Below are 22995 nucleotides of genomic sequence, written 5' to 3'. Positions count from 1 at the left end.
ATTCGCGATGGGATTTTTTTACCAGGGGCGCCCCGTGGTGGTTGGTTTTCCCAATCCGGATCATGCGTTGGAGATTGAATCTGAACGCGCAACAAGGAATGAATTAGATTCGCGATGTCAACTATTTACCAGGGGCGCCCGCCTTGCCGTTGGTTTTTCAAAATCTGATGAGCTGTTGTGGGGGCCAGAGAGAGATATGGGCAGACCACAGGAGTTGGGTTTGGCATTTTGTTGAAGCATCCATGGACTCTCTGTGTAACAAAGGTTTGGAGTATTGCGACGACTTATATACTCCTGGTATACGAGATTTTGCATGCGTTAAATTTGAGCCCCCCGTCACTTAGGATTATATCCCCTTGGTTTCGCATCATTCAATCGCTTGGATAACGAATAACGTATGATTTTTTTAAGTGTTTGGCATAAAACAAATTAAGAGAGGCATGGTTGAATGAACGTGAGCCTCTAAGCATCAAGTTCAACGTATGTAAAGGAAAATTGAGTTGAGATGAGAGTAATGTGGAAAGGGAATGTGGGTTCTACTCCTCAAAGAAGGTCCATTACATAGTGTTACAAATGAGACATGGTTATACATGAGAAATATGCCACCCTTAAAATATGGAAGGGAGTGTGAGGTGAAGAATATATTTAGATATTATAATGGTTTTGAGGTTATAATTTTATCAAGAAAGTTTTTGTTTTTTTGGGAATTTGTTTATTTTTCTTAAAAAAAACTAATATTATGAGTGTTTAAATCATTTTTTTAATGGCATAAATGGATTTAGCACCATCAAAAATCTATGAGACACCCAAAATCTTAAAACTTGATAGTTGTAACCCACCAAATATTTTTGCGAGATTTTGATCAAAATCTTAAGAAATCCGCTCTTTTTTTAGCAAGATTGTAGCCCCTTAAACTATTTTGATTATAATTATGTTTTTCCAAACTTCCTAAACACGGTGAAGATGCGAAGATTGATGCATTTACTAAGAACAATGATATGAATGATAAAATATCACTAGTGAAAAAACTATGTTGGACTATGATTTGACAAGCTGTAAGGTAGAGGACTTAAACGAAAGTGGATATGTGACGTAGTATAACTCATCATTAGTGAGTAATAGATAGGTGCTAATTTTAAAGTTACTATCTACTTAGTGTTTATATATAAGTTAATGTAGGTTGATTTATGGTTGTCTTAGGACATAGTCCCCACACACACATATATAATTATAATTATAATTTTTTTAATGTGGTGAAATTTACTATAATTTTGTGCAATTAATGATATTATTATTCAAAGAAAACTATATCATTTGCATGATTTAATATTAGTTTTGAAAAAATAGATTTTCATTTTTACTAGAGATTTTTGAGTTTTGAATGATTGTTAATTGAAAATCCTTATAATTATTATTATAAAATTAGAATTTTAACTTAAATAATATGAGTAAGAAAGCTAATATTCTTTATAATTATTGAATGCTTTAACTAAAATAATGCATTTTTTAATTACATTTAATCATTATTTTTTTCTATAAGAAATATCTTTATATTATATATGAGGAATTGCTACTCAATACCAAAAGCATTGCAATAAAGTTCATTATGTAATTTGCAAAATTGAATAAGAAAGATAACTATCATTCCTTTAAATCACTCTAAACAAACACAATTAACTTACACACAAAATAAAATATTATTATTTTAATTACAATCTAACCCCTTCCCTAGCAGAGTAGTCCTCTCGGCCCGAAAGCAGTCAAAAACAGTAGATCTAGGAAACGGCAGTCGGATGCAGTTCTACCGGCTTCAGATTTGGATCACCAACGGACGCGGCCCTCAAATAGCTTTGATACCATGTAGGAATTTACAGGGTAAGTTCCTCAGACAGAACACCAAAGGACGCCGCTCACAAACAGATCACAGATCAATACACCAGTATTTTGACGTGGTTAAAACTCTCAAAGAGGGAAACAGTCCACGGCCTGAGCCAACGTGGCCACTTCAGGCAATTTATTAATAAAAGAATGAAAATTTACATATGCTTCTCTCATAGACGGATTACCCTACAAATGACCCTCCATGCGCTTTAAATAGAAATCATGGACCAATCGGGTGTTAAGCCACGGATCAAGTGTCGGTAATACCGAGGAGAGAATGAACCGTCGGATCACTACATATCGTGACCGTCGGATTGTCAGTTACAAAATATACAAGGTAAAGAAACACACTTTACCTAACTCTATACTAGACCAAGTTGTACTTAACTATTTCCTATGTGTCGAAATATCTTAACATCCCCCCTTAAGAACAACTTGGGATAGGATTGAAGGATTTACAAATATGACACAATAGGAGAAGGAAGGAGGCACTAGAGCCTATCCCCCCTTAGTGACAACTTCCTGAACTCCAACCATAAATCGAAGTTTAGTGAACTTCGCCTCTGTGAGAGCCTTTGTAAAGATGTCTGCAACTTGATCATCTGTTGAACAATATTGCACTTCAAGAACATGGTCATGAATGAGCTTTCGGATGAAGTGCATGTGTAGTTCAATGTGTTTGCTGCGCTGATGTTGGACTGGATCTTTGCATAGCTGAATGGCACTTTGATTATCACACCAAAGTGTAGTCGGATGCTACTGCTAAAAGCCAAACTCTGATAGGATCTGACGAAGCCACAAGGCTTCCTTACTAGCTTCTACGGCACCATGATACTCTGCTTCTGCTGAAGAAAGAGAAATGGCACCTTGTTTCTTGCAATCCCATGTAATAGGTCCTGAACCAAGAGTGAACACATAACCTGCAGTAGACTTCCGATCATCAGGGTCACCAGCCCAATCAGAATCAGTGAAACCAACCAATAGAGGAGATGCTTCGGCACTGTAATGAATCCCAAACTGAACTGTACCTCGAACATAACCAAGTATTCTTTTAGCTGCTTTCCAATGACTTTCATGTGGGTTTTGCATAAACCGAGCAATAAGGCCAACGACAAAGGAAAGGTCAGGACGAGTATGGGTTAGATACAAAATTTTTCCTACAAGTTGACGGTATAAGGTAGCATCAACTTCAGGAGAAGTACAAGTGACTGAAAGTTTGACTCCAGACTGAAAGGGAGAAGGAGCTGGCTTACAATCTTCCATGTGGAAATGGCGTAGAATATCACAAGCATACTTGGATTGGGAAAGGGAAATACCTTCCTTGCATTGCAAGACTTGAAGACCGAGAAAATAATGTAAGTGTCCTAAGTCTGTCATTTCAAACTTCCTTTTAAGGCTAGACTTCACATGGTTTATAAGGTTGGGATCACTACCAGTCAGGATAAGATCATCAACATAAAGAACAAGAATGATAATAGATTTGCCCACTTTCTTGGTGTAGACAGTATTGTCAGAATGACACCTAGAAAAGCCATTTTCTAAAAGAAAGTTATCCATTTTGGCATACCAAGCTCGAGGAGCTTGCTTGAGACCATAAAGGGATTTCTTAAGCCGACATACAAGGCTGGAGTCTGTTTGTATAAAGCCAATAGGTTGTTCCATACAGATTTCTTCATGCAAGTCCCCATGCAAGAAGGCAGATTTAACATCCATCTGATGGACTTCCCATTTGAAAGAAGCAGCAAGGGAAAGAACAAGGCGGATAGAGTTCATTTTGGCAACAGGGGAGAAGGTTTCAATGTAGTCAATGCCTTCAACTTGTGAAAAACCCTTAGCAACAAGACGAGCTTTATGTTTATCAACTTTCCCATCTAGTCCATACTTGGTTCTGTAAACCCATTTGCATCTAACAAGTTTTCGTCCCTTTGGTAGAGGAACAAGATCCCATGTATCATTTGCCAATAATGAATGATATTCTTCATTCATAGCTTCTTCCCAATCTGGATGGCCTGAAGCTTCTGCAAAGGTGTCAGGATCATAATTCACTGAAGCTTGAGCCAGTAAAGAAGAGGCTCTCTTGAACTGAGAACGTGTACGTCGCTGATCTGTAGGATCACCTGCAAGATCACTTGCTGCATCCCGAGTAGCACGGACCCATTTTGGAAGCTGAGGAGCTGAAGGAGGATCCTGAGAAGGTGGGGGAGGATTTTCATCCTCGCTTTCATCATTTGAAGAAGAAACATTTTCAAAAGTAGAAGAGATAGGGAGAGGTGGCACATCCGCCGAACTAGGCTCGCAGGCCGATATATTTTCATCAAACTTTACATCTCTTCTAATGATAACATTTTTGGACTTAAGTGGAATAAGTCTATATCCTTTGACATCTTCAGAATATCCAACAAAAATACATTTTTCACTCTTTGGTTCTAAAGCTTTATGTTTCTCATCTGGAATATGGGCCCATGCTTCACTTCCAAAAACACGAAAGTGACTTACATCTGGTTTGTTTGAGCTCCATGCTTCTTCTGGAGTGATATTCTTTAAAACCTTAATAGGAGCGATTTATTATGTAATTTTCACAGTTAATTGCTTCTGCCCAATAATTAAGACTAAGTCCTTTAGATTGAAGCATACAATTAGCCATTTCCTTTAAGGTGCGATTCTTCCTTTCAGCTACACCATTTTGTTGTGGAGTATATGGAACAGTATGTTGCATTTGAATTCCATTCTCAGTGCAAAAGTTGATGAATGTGTTTTTAACATATTCTCCGCCATTATCAGATCTTAGCTTAAGAATTTGATGTCCAGATTGTTTTTCAACAAAGGCCTTAAAGGCCAAGAACATGTTAAATACTTCACTCTTGAGTTTTAAGAAGTATACCCAAGTGCGTCTGGAGAAATCATCAATGAAAGTTAAGAAATACTTGTAGCCAGAGAATGAAGCAACTGGAAGTGGACCACATAAATCACTATGCACGAGCTGTAAAGGGGCTGAGGTGTGCCAAGAGGCACGTTTTTCAAAACTGTCCCGATGATGTTTTCCGAGTACACATCCGGAACAAACACCATCTCTGCAAGATACCATTGGAAGACCTGTCACCATATTTTCTTTACATAGATTCTGAAGAGAGCAATAGTTTAAGTGACCAAATCGCTCATGCCAAAGTTTTCTCACTTCATCATTATGAGCAACAAATACTGAGGGAAGATTTGATGACCCAAAGTTGTGAAACTTATACAACCTTGTAGAATCATCAGCAATGCTAGTAGCTAAAATCTGTCTAGGATCTCTTAGGTCCTTAATTACAACATCGTGAGGTGAAAATTCAACGATTTTACCTTCACCTGAATGGGTTATCTGATATACAGATAGAAGGTTGCAGGATAAGGTTGGAACACATAATACATCATTAAACTGACCATTGTCTAGATGAACAGTTCCAGTCCCTACAACACTAAGAGATCTATCATCACCAACATATATATTTTTGGTGTTACAATCATTTAAAGAAGAAAACATGGCTTTGTTTTTGGCCATGTGATAAGAAGCTCTAGAATCAATGAGCCACTCATGAGAATGAGAAGAAGAAGATACATTTAGTGCATAGCTGAACCGAGATGCTTGACAACCACATGCAGAAAGTGCCATTCCTGAAGATGAAGTTGAAGTTGAAGATTGCTCCAAATGGATGTTATGCTTCTTCATTGCTGCTTCCAAGGCTTCCATCTTATTAAAGCAGTTGGATTCTAAGTGGCCATCTTGATTACAAAAGTTGCAATGTCTATCAGTCTTCTTCCCTTTGTTTTTATTTGTCTTATCATTTTGAGGCTGAAATTGCTTAGGACCCTTGTTTGGTTTAGGACCATTCTTTTTAGGATACAACTTCTTAGGATTCTTTAGATTTGGTTGCTGCTGAGCGGCTAACGCTTTCTTAGAAGAGTTTCCAAGATGAAGAAGACCAAGGTGTAAGAGTTTTTCTTGTTCTCTTATTAAAGAATCACAAAAGGAATCAAAGGAAGGGGACTTGTAGGTTTGTCCTTGAGAAATGAAGGCTTCTCTTGTAGAATGGAAGGTGGAAACAAACACAGAATAGGCTGGTCCCAACTTAGTAAGAATGGAGTAGATAAGGCTACTATCTTCTTTCTTAACCTTAACACCTTCCAAGAGAAGTCTAAGGGTCTTGAACTTGGACAAAAAATCTTCAATGCAAGAAAAATTATTGGGGTCCAATGTAAGCAATTCATTTTCAAGTTGATGGGCTTTAAGTTCATTTTTAATTCCAAAGACTTTAGTAATTTGTTGCAGTGCTTCATCAGGAGTATCAAGTTCTGCAATATGGAATCTAAGATCTGGAGAAATAGACATCCCTATCAACCCACGTGCTTGGTCTTGCCTATTTTCCCATTTAGCTGCCTTATCTTCATCTTTCGGTTTGGTCTCTTGGCCTGTGGCTATTCTGTAAAGACCTTTACTTCTAAGTAAATCCACAATGTAGGACCACCATTGGAAGTAGTTAGTGCTATCAAGAATGACTTGGCATGGACTTTCCATTTTTAACAGAAACTGAAGCTATAGATGCTGAAACTAAGTGTACCAATGGAAAGATCTCGAAAAATTAGGCCGTTTCAAAAAAAACGGTTTTGAAAACGGCTTCCGGATGAAGAAGTTATGGCTTTTTGAAAAAAAATTGACAAAGTCGCCGACGAAGTGCGGGAATGTGCGGAAATGAAAAAATCCGCCCCCAAAAAATGGAGACTTGAACCCAAGACCTCTACTCTCATAAATTAGCTTTGCACCAAGTGAGCTATACAAAAAGTTTGAGAGAGAGAGGGGGGGGGGGGGGGTTGATGCTTTGGGTTGCGTGCTTGCTTTGAGAAAGCTCTTTTTCCCTACAAAACAAAAAACACAAAACCCAACACGGACATACAAAAAAAAAAACCTTGCGGCTTGAAGTTAGCTTTAGCCGGAAACTAAATATTTTCCTCAATGTTTCTGATTTTCCGAGATCACACTAAGGCGCAGTGGAAAAGAGCATACGCATGAGAAAAATCCTTCCTTTCTGTTTCTGATTTGCCCAGATCGCACAGAGTCGCAGGGCAAAGAGCATACGCAGAAATGAAAGGTATAGATCCAGTAATAAAAAAAAGCTAAATAAACCGAAATCTAAATAAACAGAGATAAAATAACTGTAAACTGCAAATAAACACTGTATACCTCCAGATCTTAAAAATGACGCAGCTAGGGCTACCGGAAACCTTTTCGCGTGAAACGAAAGGGGTTCCTCACTGGAATAGATGCTCCCAACACAACAGAGCAGTCCTCTCGGCCCGAAAGCAGTCAGAAACAGTAGATCTAGGAAACGACAGTTGGATGCAGTTCTACCGGCTTCAGATTTGGATCACCAACGGACGCGGCCCTCAAATAGCTCTGATACCATGTAGGAATTTACAGGGTAAGTTCCTCAGACAGAACACCAAAGGACACCGCTCACAAATAGATCACAGATCAATACACCAGTATTTTGACGTGGTTAAAACCCTCAAAGAGGGAAACAGTCCACGGCCTGAGCCAATGCAGCCACTTCAGGCAATTTATTAATAAAAGAATGAAAATTTACATATGCTTCTCTCATAGACGGATTACCCTACAAATGACCCTCCATGCGCTTTAAATAGAAATCATGGACCAATCGAGTGTTAAGCCATGGATCAAGTGTCGGTAATACCGAGGAGAGAATGAACCATCGGATCACTACATATCGTGACCGTCAGATTGTCAGTTACAAAATGTACAAGGTAAAGAAACACACTTTACCTAACTCTATACCTAACTCTATACTAGACCAAGTTGTACTTAACTATTTCCTATGTGTCGGAATATCCTAACATATGAGAACCAACCTGAAAATGAAATTAAAACCCACAACACCATGGCTATCCAGGAAACGACAAGGCTAGGAAAAACCATTGTCAATCCAGGAAATCCTCCATGCCAGTGACAGATCATAACCAATAAACCACATCCATATTCCATGCATGCCCAAACTAGCAAGGAAATCATACATGCAACTCAATACGTGCAAGAAAAATCCGTTGTAGCTACTGATCTCGATTTCCTCTTGTGCTTTCCTACTTTTCCTTTGCCTTCTTGCTCCAAATCCCAAGTATGTCACACTCCTCCAAGAATGCTCTAAGAAAAATCAAAGTGTCCAAGAGTATGAGAGAGAGAGAGAGAGAGAGAGAAGTGAGATCTCCAAAACCGAACTCATAAAAGCTACCAATTGATCCTTAGAAGCCTTTTTATCAATGAGCCCTCTATGTTTTCATTTTCCGTTATTTTCCATCAATTTCCTCCTCACATGCAACCTGTCGCCTTTCACCTTCCTTTTCTCCTATTCTCCATTATTTTCATAAATAAATGTCAATAATTGCTTTTTTTCCTTTTCAAATGCCTTTGTCATTGCATTTGCCAGTTTCCTTAGCCATTAATAAACTGAAGTGACACCCCACTAGGATGTTTTGTCCACCATTCATCTTGGAATACATGTCCCATGACCGTGGTCTTATATATTTTTATGAATTTTTAACCCGGGTTGTTACAAATCAATTATCTCTATTAGTTATTTTTAGGATACTTAATGTTATCAATTTATAGGATTATGTGTAGATTGCATATACACATGTATAAGAAAGTGAAATGAATGTCATTGGACATAATAGGTTTATTCATTGGTCACTAATAAATAAATAAGATATAAAAAATAAAACTATGTGATTTGAATGATATGATATAATTTCATAAGGGTATATTTTCACTTTGGTTGGATGCATTTTGATAGTTTTAAGTCTTATTATAAGATTAATTACTCTAATAGGAAAATAAAGGTATAACTTTAGACACTCACAAAATAAAGGTCATGACATTTAAATCCAAAATTATCACATATAAGACATGGGGCTTCACTAGGGGAGCAATACCATACCACACAGTTTCATATTGGGGGATATATATTGAAGAAAAAATGACATAATATATTGGGGGTTATATGGCGAGTAAAGGGTTTTTATATTGGTAGGTAAAAAAAATGGAGCTCAAAGTTAAGGAAACAATATAATAAAGGTGTATAAAGCATGTTAATGAAAAAATGGATACCTACAATATCTAATGAAAGTAGGGGTTTTTTAAATTGGAAAGGTGTATTGGGTTCATATTGGTAGGGGGTTATATAATGTGATTTTTAAAGATGTTTTCTAACATGTATTCAAATTAAGGGTATTTTTTAATATGTCACGAATCTCGAACACACATGATATGTCAGACGTTCATTAAGTGAAGCCCCTGTGATATAATACCATGGTCATGAGCTCTGTAATCTTAGTCCTCAATTGGTGTGTGTGGGTGTGAGGTTCCATCACCTCGCTAAGGGCCTCGACCTCAGATTAGTTTGGTTTCAAGCGCCGGATCTCCACCATGCTACCCCCAATCTGACAGCTCATCCCACGAATCTGAGAAAAAGTTATTGGCAACTCATTAGGATTGATTTGGTCAGCTACCAGTTAGTTTTGTTTGTGTGATTTGGAGTTCTTCAGAGTGTCATCGTCAACATTGAAGGCCAAAAGAAGGACAGTGACCAAGATTCCAACAAAGACTTGACTTAATGTTAGTTGTATCTCTTGAGGGTAAAAAATGCATAAGAGGATTATGACTTAGCTCAGGCAAGCCCCAAATCAACCAATGCAGTGGGTAGAAACTTGCATGAGATGCTCCACACTCTTGGACAATAGAGATGGCATGATCCTAGCAAAGGCATGGGAGTCCTCTCATCATATTCTTTGTACGCTTAGATATCAAGTCCCCCACCTCTGTCGAGCTTGTCATGTGCCCAAGATAAGTTTATTACTGCAGATCTAGACAATTTCTCAATCTTGGTGAAACCAGCCTCAGGTAAATCCTTTTGTTTACAGGTTACAAACTCATATATTATCTCTTATCTTATGATGAGTATCCAGGAGAACTTGCAAATCCATCATGTATGTTTTTAGCTCATTCACGGAGGTCGATAGCTTCATGATCAAAAACCCCTTAGAGAATGCAACATAACCAAGGATGCTTTGATCCACATTATACCAAGAGTTTGAGGTGGAGCTTGGGGGGGGGGGGGGGTTACATCCTCCTCAGCCCCGCCTAAATTATTTAAACATGTTCTAAAACTAGGGCCTTCTTCGTTAAACCCAAAAGATATCTATGGACCTACATTCATGGTGGAATAGACAGTTGAAACCCATCCTCTCGGAGTGGATAATATTGCATGCAGATTCATAGCCACAAATTATGAATGTCAAGTGATAATCTATCATTTTAATGATATTTTGCCTACATCATTAGCTCTTCGGGAGTGGGTACACCAGAATTAGTCTCAGGATATTGTGATACATTTATGCTCAAAAGGATTTTTGTTGTGCTTTTTAGTAAGTTAGAGGACTAACAAAATCTCTTTGATCAGGGACCCTAGTTTTGGGGCTATTTCAACCTCTCCTTTTAACCTTGGTTTATGGATTTTAATCCTCTCTTTATATCGACTCTGGAAACTCCAGAATGGGAAAGATTCCCCAATTTTCCCATCCATATGACACATCCAACTATCTTAGGAGATGTGGGAAACTTACTGGGTCTCTTCATCAAAATCAACTCTCATACGATTGCAAAAGGAATTATCGCATTTGTTTGCATATGCATCGAAGTGGACCTCAATAAAGGATTGCTAAAAAAATCCTCATCAAATCGAGAAGTAAGGTTTATTCCCAACCGATGGATTATGAAAATATGACTTTTCACTACAAGACTTGTTAGTAGCCCAACCACCTACAAAATGCCTACCCATATTCAAAAGGTTCCTCTTCGTACCTAGATACTAAGAAGAATAATTGTGGTTGGAAAGATCCAAAAGGACCCAAAGTTTTCAAGTCTATTGCAGCTCACGGGTCGGATAACTCACAGAATAAGAAATTACATGATGCCAACATTGCTCCTTCAAACTTAGCTTAGACTCATGATATGCCATCTCAATCCTTAGGAGAGGAAGCTCACCTTTTCAGTAATATGGTACAAGATGCAACCATGATTTTGGTATCTTCAAAGAGTGGGCACAACCGTGATTTTTGTATCTTCAAAGAGTGGGCACAACCGTGATTTTGGTATCTTCAAAGAGTGGGAACTCTTTGATTTTGGTATCTTCAAAGAGTGGACACTAGGGTTTCTGATAAATTCAACTTGGTAGAATGGAATACCAAGGTCTCAGATTTGAGGATAGGTTGGATGGAGTGTCCAACTTCTGCTCATGGCATGAGAGGATTGGCGTGGTGTTGGAGGAACAAGGGGTGTGCGAGTTTGTGGATAATATCCTAGTTGTCCCCAATGAACCTCGACAATTGGTTAAACATAATAAAAGAGATTCCAAGGCAAGGAAATCATCTTGGAAGGAGTCAAAGACCACATTATTCCTCACTTGGCAGAGAAAAGTTATCCAAAGCTATGTGGACAACCATTATTAGCCTCTATTAGGGTCTTAGAAACGCCATAAAGTTAGTATTGAAGGATAAACAAAGGATCATCAAAATGTCCAAGTTAGATTTCATGGTGTCTTACCTCACCAAGTTTACCCAAGTAAGGGATGGGCTGGATGGTGTGGGTAAGATGGTTTTAGATAGAAACCTAGTGATTTTTTCCATGAAGGGTTTCACCGAGGCTGGGAAAATTTTATGGATGAAATATGTGCTAGGGAAAAGCTTCCAAACTGGGATAAATTGTGGGGTGTTTGTGTCCCATAAGAAATTCACAGGTAGGCTTAGTATTGGTCTCATGCCAAGATTGAAGATAAAGAGAACTTTTCCCTAGCTAATAAAGGGAAGTCAAAGGGAAAGAAGAATAGTGGCAGTGGTGAGACGTGCTCCAAGGGATAAATGAAGAAGAAATATCTTAGCAAGATCAAGCGCTTTTCATGCCACCAGTTAGGGGCTATGTTATTAAGTTCCTTGACTAGAAGAAAGGGTCTAAGAAGGACTAAGTAGTAGCATTTGCAAAGATCGATGAGTTTTCTTCTCACTTTGAGAAGGAGTTCTCACTTATTTATTACATTGCAATCTTAGTGGCTACTGAAATATGCTATGTAGACAATGATGATTCCTATCATATAACATGGAACAAGAGATACTTCAACAAACTAACAAAGAAGGACATGCAGTTCCATATCGATATGGGTGATGATGGGAGGTACTAAGGTGAGGGCATTGGTATAGTCAGATTTGAGAGAGAGTATGGAAACCCTATGTTTCTGAAAGATGCCCTTTACATTCTAGGTCTGAAGAAGAACCTTATTTTAGTTCCAGCTTTGGAGGATAAGGGGTACTAGGTGACCTTTAGACAGGGTAGGTTTTTTTATAAAAACCTTAGACTCCAACATGGCCAATCAAATTAGAGTTAAAAAGAAGAACTTGTACATATTGTAGTTTGAGATAGCTGAAACATTCACTACAAGAGGGATCCATGACTAAGGCAAAGAGCTTTGGGAGTTATGGCATAGGTGCATGGGGTATCTACACCATGGCACACTGTAAATTATTAAGAGATAACAACAAGAATTCCATAGTGCAACATGAGCCAACATGAGGCATGTAAGGGATACACACTTGGAAAGTATGTCAAAGCCTATTTTCCTAGCATATATTACAAGACCAAGGGAATCTTGGACCTTGTTCATTTAGATGTTTGTGGTCCCTTCTCTTCAGTATCCCTCATGGGGTACAACTACTATGTCACCTTCATAGACAACCACTCGAGAAAGACTTAAATATTCTCCATGAAGAAAAAGAATGAAGTATTCTTGAAGTTTCATGAGTTTAAGGCCTTGTTTGAGAACCACATGGGCAAGAGAATCAAGGCATTGGGATTAGATAATGATGGAGAGTACATCTCAAATGTATTCAAGGAGTTTTGTGCCAAGGAGGGCATTAGGAGGGAGTTGACCACACCATATAATACTTAACAAAAGGGGTGGCATAGCATAGTATAAAATAGGGCCATAGTTGGAGCAGCCAAAGCCATGTTCCATGACTAGGGGTTTCCCAAGTTTCTTTAGGCTAAGGCATGCAATAAAACAATTTTCTTGCAGAATCAAAGCCCACGTATAGTGTTGGGGTGAGTTACACCAGAGGGGACCTTTACAGGAAAGAAATCAGACGTGTCGTATTTCAAGATATTTTGTAGCCTAGTGTATCCATGTACCAACAAAGAAGAGTTCGAAGTTGGAGCCCAGAGTGGAGAATGGCATATTCGTGGGTTACAATGAGAAAACTAAGGCACACAAGTTATACATACTAACATTCAGGAAGACAACCATCAGAAGATATGTGAAGTTTGAGGAATGAAGTGCTTTAAGGAAGTCCTTAGAGTGTGAGTAGGCTATAAGGTAAGAGGAGGAGTAGCAAGCTCCCAAGTAGAAGACTTAGCCAATGCTCATTAGAGAAAATTTCAACCTAAAAGTGCCCATGAAATTTTCATGTAATTTCCATGTCATAATATGTAAACCAATCAAAATCCTTTAAATTTAAAAAGAAATACATGTGAATTTTTTAGGGGGAAAAGAAGAAAAATGACTTTTTTTTAATTGTATTTTTGGCCTATATCCTCATAGGTTTACTCAAATTTCAAGTGTAGGAACTCATTGGATGTGCTTAGCATCCAACGAGTATCCATTATGCATATTTTTTAGTAGACCCATATTGATAAAAATTGAAGATAGATTAAAAAGGCGTTTTGAAATTTGAGTAAACCTATGAGGAGATAGGCCAAAAATACTATTAAAAAAAATAGTTTTCTTCTTTTCCCTCCAAAATTTATAACTCTTATTTTATTGTTTTAACTATTATTTCATTGTTTTTCCTTAGGAGGCCACTTTTAGGCTGAAATTTCCTCTAATGTCAAATTTACACATTGATGGGTAGAGAGAGAAACATGGGGATGAAGGGGACACACAGGTGGATGATAGAATGGTGCCTACTCAGGTCATGACTCCCACCATAGGAAGAAGATAAATATGTGAAGAGTAGTTGATCTAGGCACAAGAGTGATTTAGTGCTCCTAACACATTAGTTTGACAAAGAAAACAACCATAGATGTACACATGGTATATGGCACTCATGACGAAGTTATTGGATGTTGAGACTTCCAACTACCAGTAGGCAACCACTCAACCAGTGGCCGGAACCATTCCTCAGCAATTCAGGAGGTTCTGAGAAGGTTGCAGAAGGCCCGATTATCCAAATGGGGTGTTCAGATAGGTGTTTTTACACTATTTTTCGCCAAGAAGTCAGTAGTGTTGTCTGTTTCTAGAGCTGGGCTCTCCATTTTCCAGCTATCTTCCAGATTGGAGGTATAAGGATGTTTATGTAAAAATCTGCTTGTACTTCTCTCTTTTCATGCCACTTAATAAAAGAAGGCCTCCCCACTATTGAGCAGGGCCCGAAGATGTAGTCCAAATTGGATGAACTCTGTAATTAAATCTATGTGTCATGATATTCTGTGATGATGTCTCTTTGTCTTCATTTTTCATGCTTATGTTTTTATGGTTTTTAAGTGTTATAACTCATGTCAATTCTGATGCATCTATAAGCAAAAAAAAATTGGGATCACATGTTGCATACTTTCGATGGACCCTGCTACATGAAAAATCAGAAATACATGAAAAACATGATTGCAATCATGTGTTTTCATGTATTTCTCATTTTTTGTGTATTAGGGTCCATCAAAAGTATGCAACATGGGTACTCCTTGGATGAGGAATTAAAATTTTCATCCAACGAGTACTGTCGCTCGAAATTTGAGTAAAAACTTAGGGAGATAAGTTGAAAATATGAGTTGAAAAAGTAGTTTTATTTATTTTTTAATCTTTCAGGAGTACCCACTAAATCCTACAAATAATGATAAAAACACATATTTTATCATTATGAAATATTACCTACTTAATAGAACAACAAGATTTCAAATAAAATATGTAGGATTTCATGGGTACTCCTGAAAGATTATAAAATTAAAAAAATAATCTTGGAATATTTTATTTTTACTCAAAATAAAATATTATTTCATTATTATATTATTTTTTAATCTTTGTACTTTTTTACTCCAAAAATGGTGAATCATCCATTATTTCATTATACTATAAGATTAAAAAATAATATAATAATGAAATAATTTTTGTTTTTGGATGATGTAACTACTTTTATCTTTGATTCTGTATAATGAAATAATATAATTATTTCATTATTATATTATTTTTTAATCTTTGTACCTTTTTACTCCAAAAATGGTGAATCATCCATTATTTCATTATACTATAAGATTAAAAAATAATATAATAATGAAATAATTTTTGTTTTTGGATGATGTAACTACTTTTATCTTTGATTCTGTATAATGAAATAATATAATTATTTCATTATTATATTATTTTTTAATCTTTGTACTTTTTTACTCCAAAAATGGTGAATCATCCCCCATGGTTGACATCATCATCTTGAATTCTATTGGTCTTATAAAGTTTATTTTTGTTGTACATTTTTCTTAAGAGGCCCATCTTAGACCTCAAAAATCCCCTAATGATTAACCACCATAGTTTTGAGTGGATATGACATTAGTGACCATTACCCACACATGCAGATTTGGTCATATATTGGATTTAAAAATGACTTTAGAAGGTCCAAAACCTAAATCCTAATCAACCTAACCCTAAATCTAATAAAGAGTTGAGTCCATAGTCATGAAGGTGTTGTCAAATAGTGCATTGCTCAGAAAATGGGTTTTACTCTCATTGTATTGATTTTACTATTTCAATGTTGACTAGAGGAAGTGAATCAAACACTAGAGTAGAACATAGGATGTAGAAGAACACATAGCAATGATATAGGTGATGGTGTCATTGACAACTCCATAGTGAGTTCACAATCTTTGTATTTGTATTTTGTATTTGAGAAGAAAGGAGCAGGGAATAGTCCTCATATTCTCACTAAGTTTTCCCATATTGGGTTTTCTAGGGTACGTATTGTGTTCATTATGTGGATGGTATGGTATTTGTTCTCACTTTTTTTTATTTTCTATGTTGACTTATTTTAGTATTTCTTGTGCTAAGCTAGTAATATTAAATGTGAATATTAAGTAAAACTCTGCTTAAACAAGGGTTTGCATAAACTTATTCCTAAACCATCCAACTATCACTATAACCCATAAATGCATCTAGAGAGTTGTACATTCTTAAGCAATTACCTTGGGCCATTAAGTTCCAACTAGCTTGGATGCATGTTAAAATCAAATTCATTTTTGAGATATGGAAGAATCATAATGATGATGCCTTTAATTTGATGTTTCATATCCAAAGCTTTTCTTAATACAATGGTACACTAACATGTATCAAATTGTACTTGCAAATCATGTTGCAAGTGTGGAATTTAAGAATGGAGATGAACCATCTCCAACAACATCTAGACTTTTGGGTTAAGACCCCTTATACCATGAGTAGGGAGTGACATCACTCCTCACACCTTGCATCAACTAGATTGATCCTACAAAAGCAATAGTAAGCATCATCATTGAGTCAATTGACAAGTGTTAGAAAGACAAGAGCATAAGTGGTATTGGCCCCCTACCTTCACTGAGGAAAGACAAAAAAAAAATACTAACCCTGACCTCACCATTTTGAAGGGCCTAAGCCCTAAAATCCTCCAAATGATGAATAAGACTCTATGTAACCATTTGATATTGGTCCAATAATTATCGATTTAGACCTTACCTTGAATGATCATGATCAATGTCCCCTTAGCTCTAGCATGATTATTTAACATTTTTTTATTATCTTAATTCAACTTATTATCCTTCATTTTTTTAAATTTTATTTTTAATTAATATAATAATAAATTTTAATTTAATCGACCTCTAAAATGTTTGCTATTTCGTTCATGGATTTTCAATTGTTTTTATTATAACTTTACACAGTGCACATAAACAAGAAAGTTAAGAACATATTTCGTTTATGGTCTATTGTTTTTATTATGACTCTGCGCATAGTACACAAAAGCAAAACAAGAAGGTTAGGAAAATAGAAATTAAGCTCTTAGGCAAATCCTATTGTTGCAATCTTTATCATAAAATTTCCATTATTATAACGTCTGCATGCTGAAATTAATGCCTATGAGAGCTACCATAACCAAAATTCTGGTAAGAGTTGAGTACCATGTTCCTGAACTTAGCGGAACAAAATGATGTTAATGCGTTGGACATTTAGATTCGCCGTGTGGATTGTTTAGCGGGGGCTTTTCAAAATCGGATAGAGGTCATAACTTTATTTGGAAAATAATGGTAATTTTGATAACATTTTAGATTAAAATTATCAGCCTTAAAAGTTAACTATAAAAATTAAAGATTCCAAATAGTTTGTATTTTTCTAAATTGGTTATTGAACTGATGTGAATAAGATGTGATTACTAAAAGATTAATATTTAATATTTAATAAAACAAATGAGATTATATTTGGTTATGGAATTTTTTTTTAATGAAAGTGGGTATGTGGTTATTATATAAAATTTTGTTATCTCAATAAGTGGGGTGGTGGTAAAGTTGGTTAGTTTATAGGAAAAATAATTTCATGAAAGTAGATATGTACTTATTATATAAAATTAGAAGTTATAAATTTTTGATATATCTAGTTTATGGGTTGTTGGATATAATGACATTTGCTAATTTTGATCTTCAGCCTAGCATAGATTACTCCATCTAGTAAGGAATTCACCATAGTATATATATATATATAACTCATTTGTACCACACATATGTTTTTATCATTCTCTTCTTCTTTTTTAGATTTTTGGACGTGTCATTTATAAAAATAGTTTTCATATATATATTATTTGTTTATGAGTATAATTTTTTTAAATTTTCATATTTTAAAATAGTAAAATTTATTGTAACTTTGTGATTTATTGATAATGAAGATAATTATTATTGAGTATTATCCATAAATGTAACTTGATTCATTACACATGTTCATTTAACTTCAGTCATTATAATTATTAAAAAATAGCATATTATTATGATAATTTGTTAATAATTTATAAAGAGGTAAATTTTCACATTTACTATATACTTTTACGTTTTGGGTCATTAACTTATTTCATTATATATAGAAAATGAAAATGAGCTCTAACTCGAAAATTAAAATACAATTTTAATATAAACCATACTTTCAAATAAAATTAAAATTCATTATAATTATAGTTGAGATTAAATGATATATTTTTTAATAACACTTAATCCTAATCAAATGTATATCACTAAATATCACTTTTCTTTATAATTTAATTTTAAAAAAATATTAATACCTTATCTATGGTAAAAAGGAATAATCATTTTAAATACTTACAAGTTTTGTTTTGTTTTGTTTTTGTTTTTTTTAAATTTGTGCATAGAATTTCATTAATCAAAAGGAGTTTAGATGGAATTTTACAATACCTTTCTTAAAGCCCGGTTTCACCAAAGAGACAAAAAAAATTATAAGGAGATATCACATAAGCAAAAGTCTTACCCTTATAAGTGATATTGTGAGCTTTGATGTCTTTGACTATTATTGTTATAATGACTTAGAGTATAAGAAAAGCACTTTTAAGTGAGTATATATATAACCAAAAATTGGTTTGCAAAAAAAGAAATTAGAGTCAAATTAAAATAATAGAATGGAGATTTCCACAGTTATTTATATTCACAAAAAATTTCTGGACAAAACTATGTATAGGATTTTAAACTTGTAAATTAGACACTCCATCTATCATCATGGACTAGAGAGTATAAAATGAATATAAACCAGTGCTAGTAAGCCTTTAATAAATAAGAAATTAATTAACCATTAGAGGAAGAATAATAATTTAATAAAAAATCCATTAAAGTCAAGTGAAGAAAGTTTTTTTTTTTTAATTTGAACAATGAAAATTATAATTAAATAATTAATAAGGGAAAAATTCAAAAATTAAATTAAAAAGCTCTTCTTTTTTTTTGTAAACTGCGGAGGGACCTTTCTTTTTCTATTACTACGAATCAAAACCACTACATGCTTGTGGTGGCCTCAACCCGCCCAAAGGCAAGCCGAGTTTATTGGCCACCTAAAATTTTTAACAGCCATCCAAAAATAGAAAGTTCTAATTCTTCTTGTCCAGGCTAAATATACTAAACAATCATAAAGATTTCTATTGTTTCGTGTCTGCATTCTAAACTTCAAAAAGGAACTAAAGATGTCACTCTACTATCTAACAATTTCTTGAAACCAGCATATATACATATCTTCCATTATTGCGTCGCCATGCCTGTCTGCTGCTCCACTTCTTTCTTGATGTCTGGGTAGCAGTCCTTTATCTGCTGCTGTATTTTATCCATTTTTTTGTCCTGCATTAACAGAGTAATCTGGATGTTCTTCAGTTCTTTCTTTAAATTTGGAATTCCTTGAGAAAGCGTTGCCATTTCCATAGCTACTTGCTCCATTGCCTTAGCTAGTACTCTTTTCATTACCCAGTAAACGTGTAGAGCCTGCTTATACAGAGTCATACGGCCTCTCATGTTTCCTGGATCCAGAGGAGATATTCCCAGTCTTCCATTTCAGAGTCTGATTTTCCCTGAGTTGCTTCCTCTTCCAGTTGTTGTATTATACTTCTAATGTCCTTGTTGGTGTTCTCACAATAGGCTCTCTCCGCGAACTGAATCTTTTTTCCTATAGATCTTCTGGATTTTCTAGCAGGTGTAGTTGTATGTTCTTCCCGGTAACCTCCTACTCTTCCCCTTCCCCTTCCGCGTTGTCTCCGTCTCCCTCCTGTGCTCCTCTATTCCTGTAATTTCCTCTGCCTCCCGACTCTTCGTGCCCGAGGCACTGCCGAAATCACGACCTCATTCTCGCCCTTGACCTCTCCATTCGTCCTCTTCCCTGGTCTCCTGCTTGTCATTCGTCTCGGGCTTTACTACCTCCTAATCTTCTCTCGTGCCTGCTCCCCTTTGTCCTGGTCTGAATCAAACATCTCTATGTCATCCTCTCAATCTTCCTGGACAATTAAGATATCCTCAGCCATTTCTTCTTCCGCTATTCCTTTTCCTTTCTTTTCTTGGCTGCTTCGTTCTCCATTGGCTTCACTCCCATCGTTCCTCGACCTTCTTCTTGTCGCCATTCGACCCTTACCTTCTGCACTGTCTGTTTGGATTTTCCAGCTCCTCTGTCCTCCTGTTATCTTGGTCCGAGCCCTCGCCACCCTACCTCTTTGCCAATTCTCTATTGTTTCCTTTCACGTTTTCTTTCCTTTATCCCGCTTTCCTTTTTTATGTCTTCGTCTCTTCGGTTTCTCGTTGCTTCCTTTGCTTGTTCTACTTGCCACTTGTTACCTCCTTCACCGCCTGCGTCCTTTCGTCCTTCCTTCGTACTGTCATACTCATGTTTGATTTCTGACATTCTGTCATTTCCACCTCCCTCCGTCACCACTCCATCAACGTTCCTCCTTGAGATGCGCTCTCTTCTGATGATCTCTCTATCCTTATTCATAATTATCTGACCCTCCTCTGTCCTGTCCTTCCTTCTCACCTGATTTGGATTTATTATTCTGTACACCGTCAAAATCACCCCGATCGGGGATCTCTTGCACTCATTTTTATTGGTTTGTGGATTCATCATGGTCTTGAGTGATTATGGTTGCAACTTCCTCCCTCCCATTATTCATTATTGTAGGCCATCTGTTATCAATTTTCCTTTCCTGTTCGTTACTCCCCCAGTTGGCAAGGAAGTCTGCAGCCTTATTGCCCTTCCTTCTGACATGATTGATAATTTTATAGTCTATTCTCTTTAATAATTCCGCCAAATCTTGAACAATCCCAGCTGTCCTCTAGCTTCCAGCTATCTGCTCCCAGTTTCTCCATTATTGAGTTTCCAGAGCATCTCTACTACCACTGTGAATCCCCCTCTATCTCTAGGTTCATATAGCTATTCCTTACAGCTATCCTTAACCCTTGATGCACCGCCCACAGTTCTGCTTCATTGTTAGTCATTTCACCTCCCCATTCCGCATACACCCATCTGGTGTGTTTCTCACTGTCTCTAAAGATACCCCCAAAGCCTGCATTCCCTGGTTTCCCTTTGGAGGCCCGTCAAAATTCAACTTGATGAATTTTTCTCTCGGGTATCTGAACTGCTCTGGGCTATGAATCTAAGTATTTTGCTGTCTTTCTTTCTTGGGTAGATCATATCAAATTTCATATTTAATTTCGTTAGGATTTGTCCTTCTTCCTTATTTGCTTTCCAATCTTCCTCATCCCTGTCTTTGGCTAGAACCGTTTCTCTAATAGAGTTTAGAATTCTTTTCCATATCCCTTCTGGTTTATTATTTTGTCTAAGAAAATCCTTCGATTTCGTTCCTTCCATAGGAGCCATATCAAAAAACCCACTGTCAGATTCCAAGCTCTCTTGACCACTTTACAGAGGAATTGTTCTTTACTCCATTGAAAAATGGTCTTTTTTATGTCACTGGGGTCTTTGTTTAATTTACCAAAGAGATTTCTGACCTTTTCCCATATATGCCGAGCAAACAAGCAGTTGTTCAGAATGTGTTCCTGGGTTTTAGTTTCTATATTGCAGAGACTACACCTTGATGGCCCAAGGAAGCCTCTCTTTTGGATTTTATCCCATGTTAAAATTCTTTCTCTTCCAACTAGCCATGCAAATATGGCTATCTTTGGCCACCATTTGTTGTCCCAAATAACTTTCCATTCTTTGGTTTCCTCCACCCTCTCTTGATGCTTTGTCAAATAGTAGGCCTCCTTAACTGTAAAGGTTCCTTTCGTTGATTTTCCCCATTGAGAATATCTTTCCTGTTCAGGCTTTTATTTTCCTTGATTCTAATTCTTTTAAATATATTCCTTGCTGTTCTTGATTGATGTTTTCATCCCATTCTTCTGGCTTTCTCCATATTCTCCATATTCCATCTGTCTCTCCTTCTATCCAAGAGTCCCTTACATATTTCTCTCCTCCCTGAGCGCTTTTTGTTGTATACTTTGCAGAGCTTGAAAATTGATCAATTTGTTTCTTTGTTGCACCCCTCTTCCCAAAATCTAGCATTCCTTCCTCCTCTTATTTCCCAGAAGGCATGGTTTTTTATAATATTCATGTTCTGGCTTGCAAGTTCCAAATTGTAGAGCCTTTCGGGGTCTCTTCCATTCTGAGGATTTCTTCTGTTGTTGTCGGCATATTATACTTCTAGGTCCAAATTATCTTCCATAGGTCATCTCCTCCCCTCATCCACCGCCACCACAGTTTTGCTCCTAGCACCTTGTTTAGCACCTCCGGGTCTCTCAGTCCAAGGCCCCCTTCCTCTTTTCTTTTCATTAAACTTTTCCATGAGACCAACGCCCATTTCTTTTGTTGATTTGGTCCGCCCCAAATGAATTTTCCAAAAATTTCTTTTATTTTTGTGCACGCCCCTTTGGGAGCGGCCATGATAGATAAGGGGTAAATAGGTATTGCTTGGAGGACTGACTTCAGTAGAACTATTCTGCCTGCTATATTCAGCGATCTAAAAGACCAGCTTGCCAATTTGTTCTTGAGTTTTTCAATAATCTTCTGCCAGTTTACCATTCTTGTGGGATTTATATCTAACTGAATCCCCAAGTATTTTGTTGGAAGTTCTCCCTGCCTGAACCCTAGCGTTCTGGTTAGATGAGTCTTGATTGAGTCCATAGTGTTAAAAATGAAAGTACATGATTTTCCTTATTAACTTCCATACCCGATGCCTCCATAAATAGGTCCAGGATTCTTTTGATATTCCTTACTTCTTTTATTGAGACCTCACAGAATAGCATAATGTTGTCTACAAACTGTTGATGGGTTATGGGCAGATTGTTTCCCCATAACTTTAGGCCCTTAATTTTCCTTTCCCTCAGCTCCTTTTTAAAGTATCTTCCTAGACCCTCTGCTGCCATTATGAATAAGAAAGGAGATAAAGGGTCCCCTTGCCTTATTCCTCTAGTAGCATTGAAAGTTGTCGTAGGTTCCC

This window comes from Pinus tabuliformis, chromosome J (genome assembly GCF_031772625.1).
Source record: "Pinus tabuliformis cultivar Carrire ecotype Pingquan chromosome J, CPIR1, whole genome shotgun sequence".
NCBI classification, from domain to species: domain Eukaryota; kingdom Viridiplantae; phylum Streptophyta; class Pinopsida; order Pinales; family Pinaceae; genus Pinus; species Pinus tabuliformis.
This window is presented reverse-complemented; position numbering follows the sequence as displayed.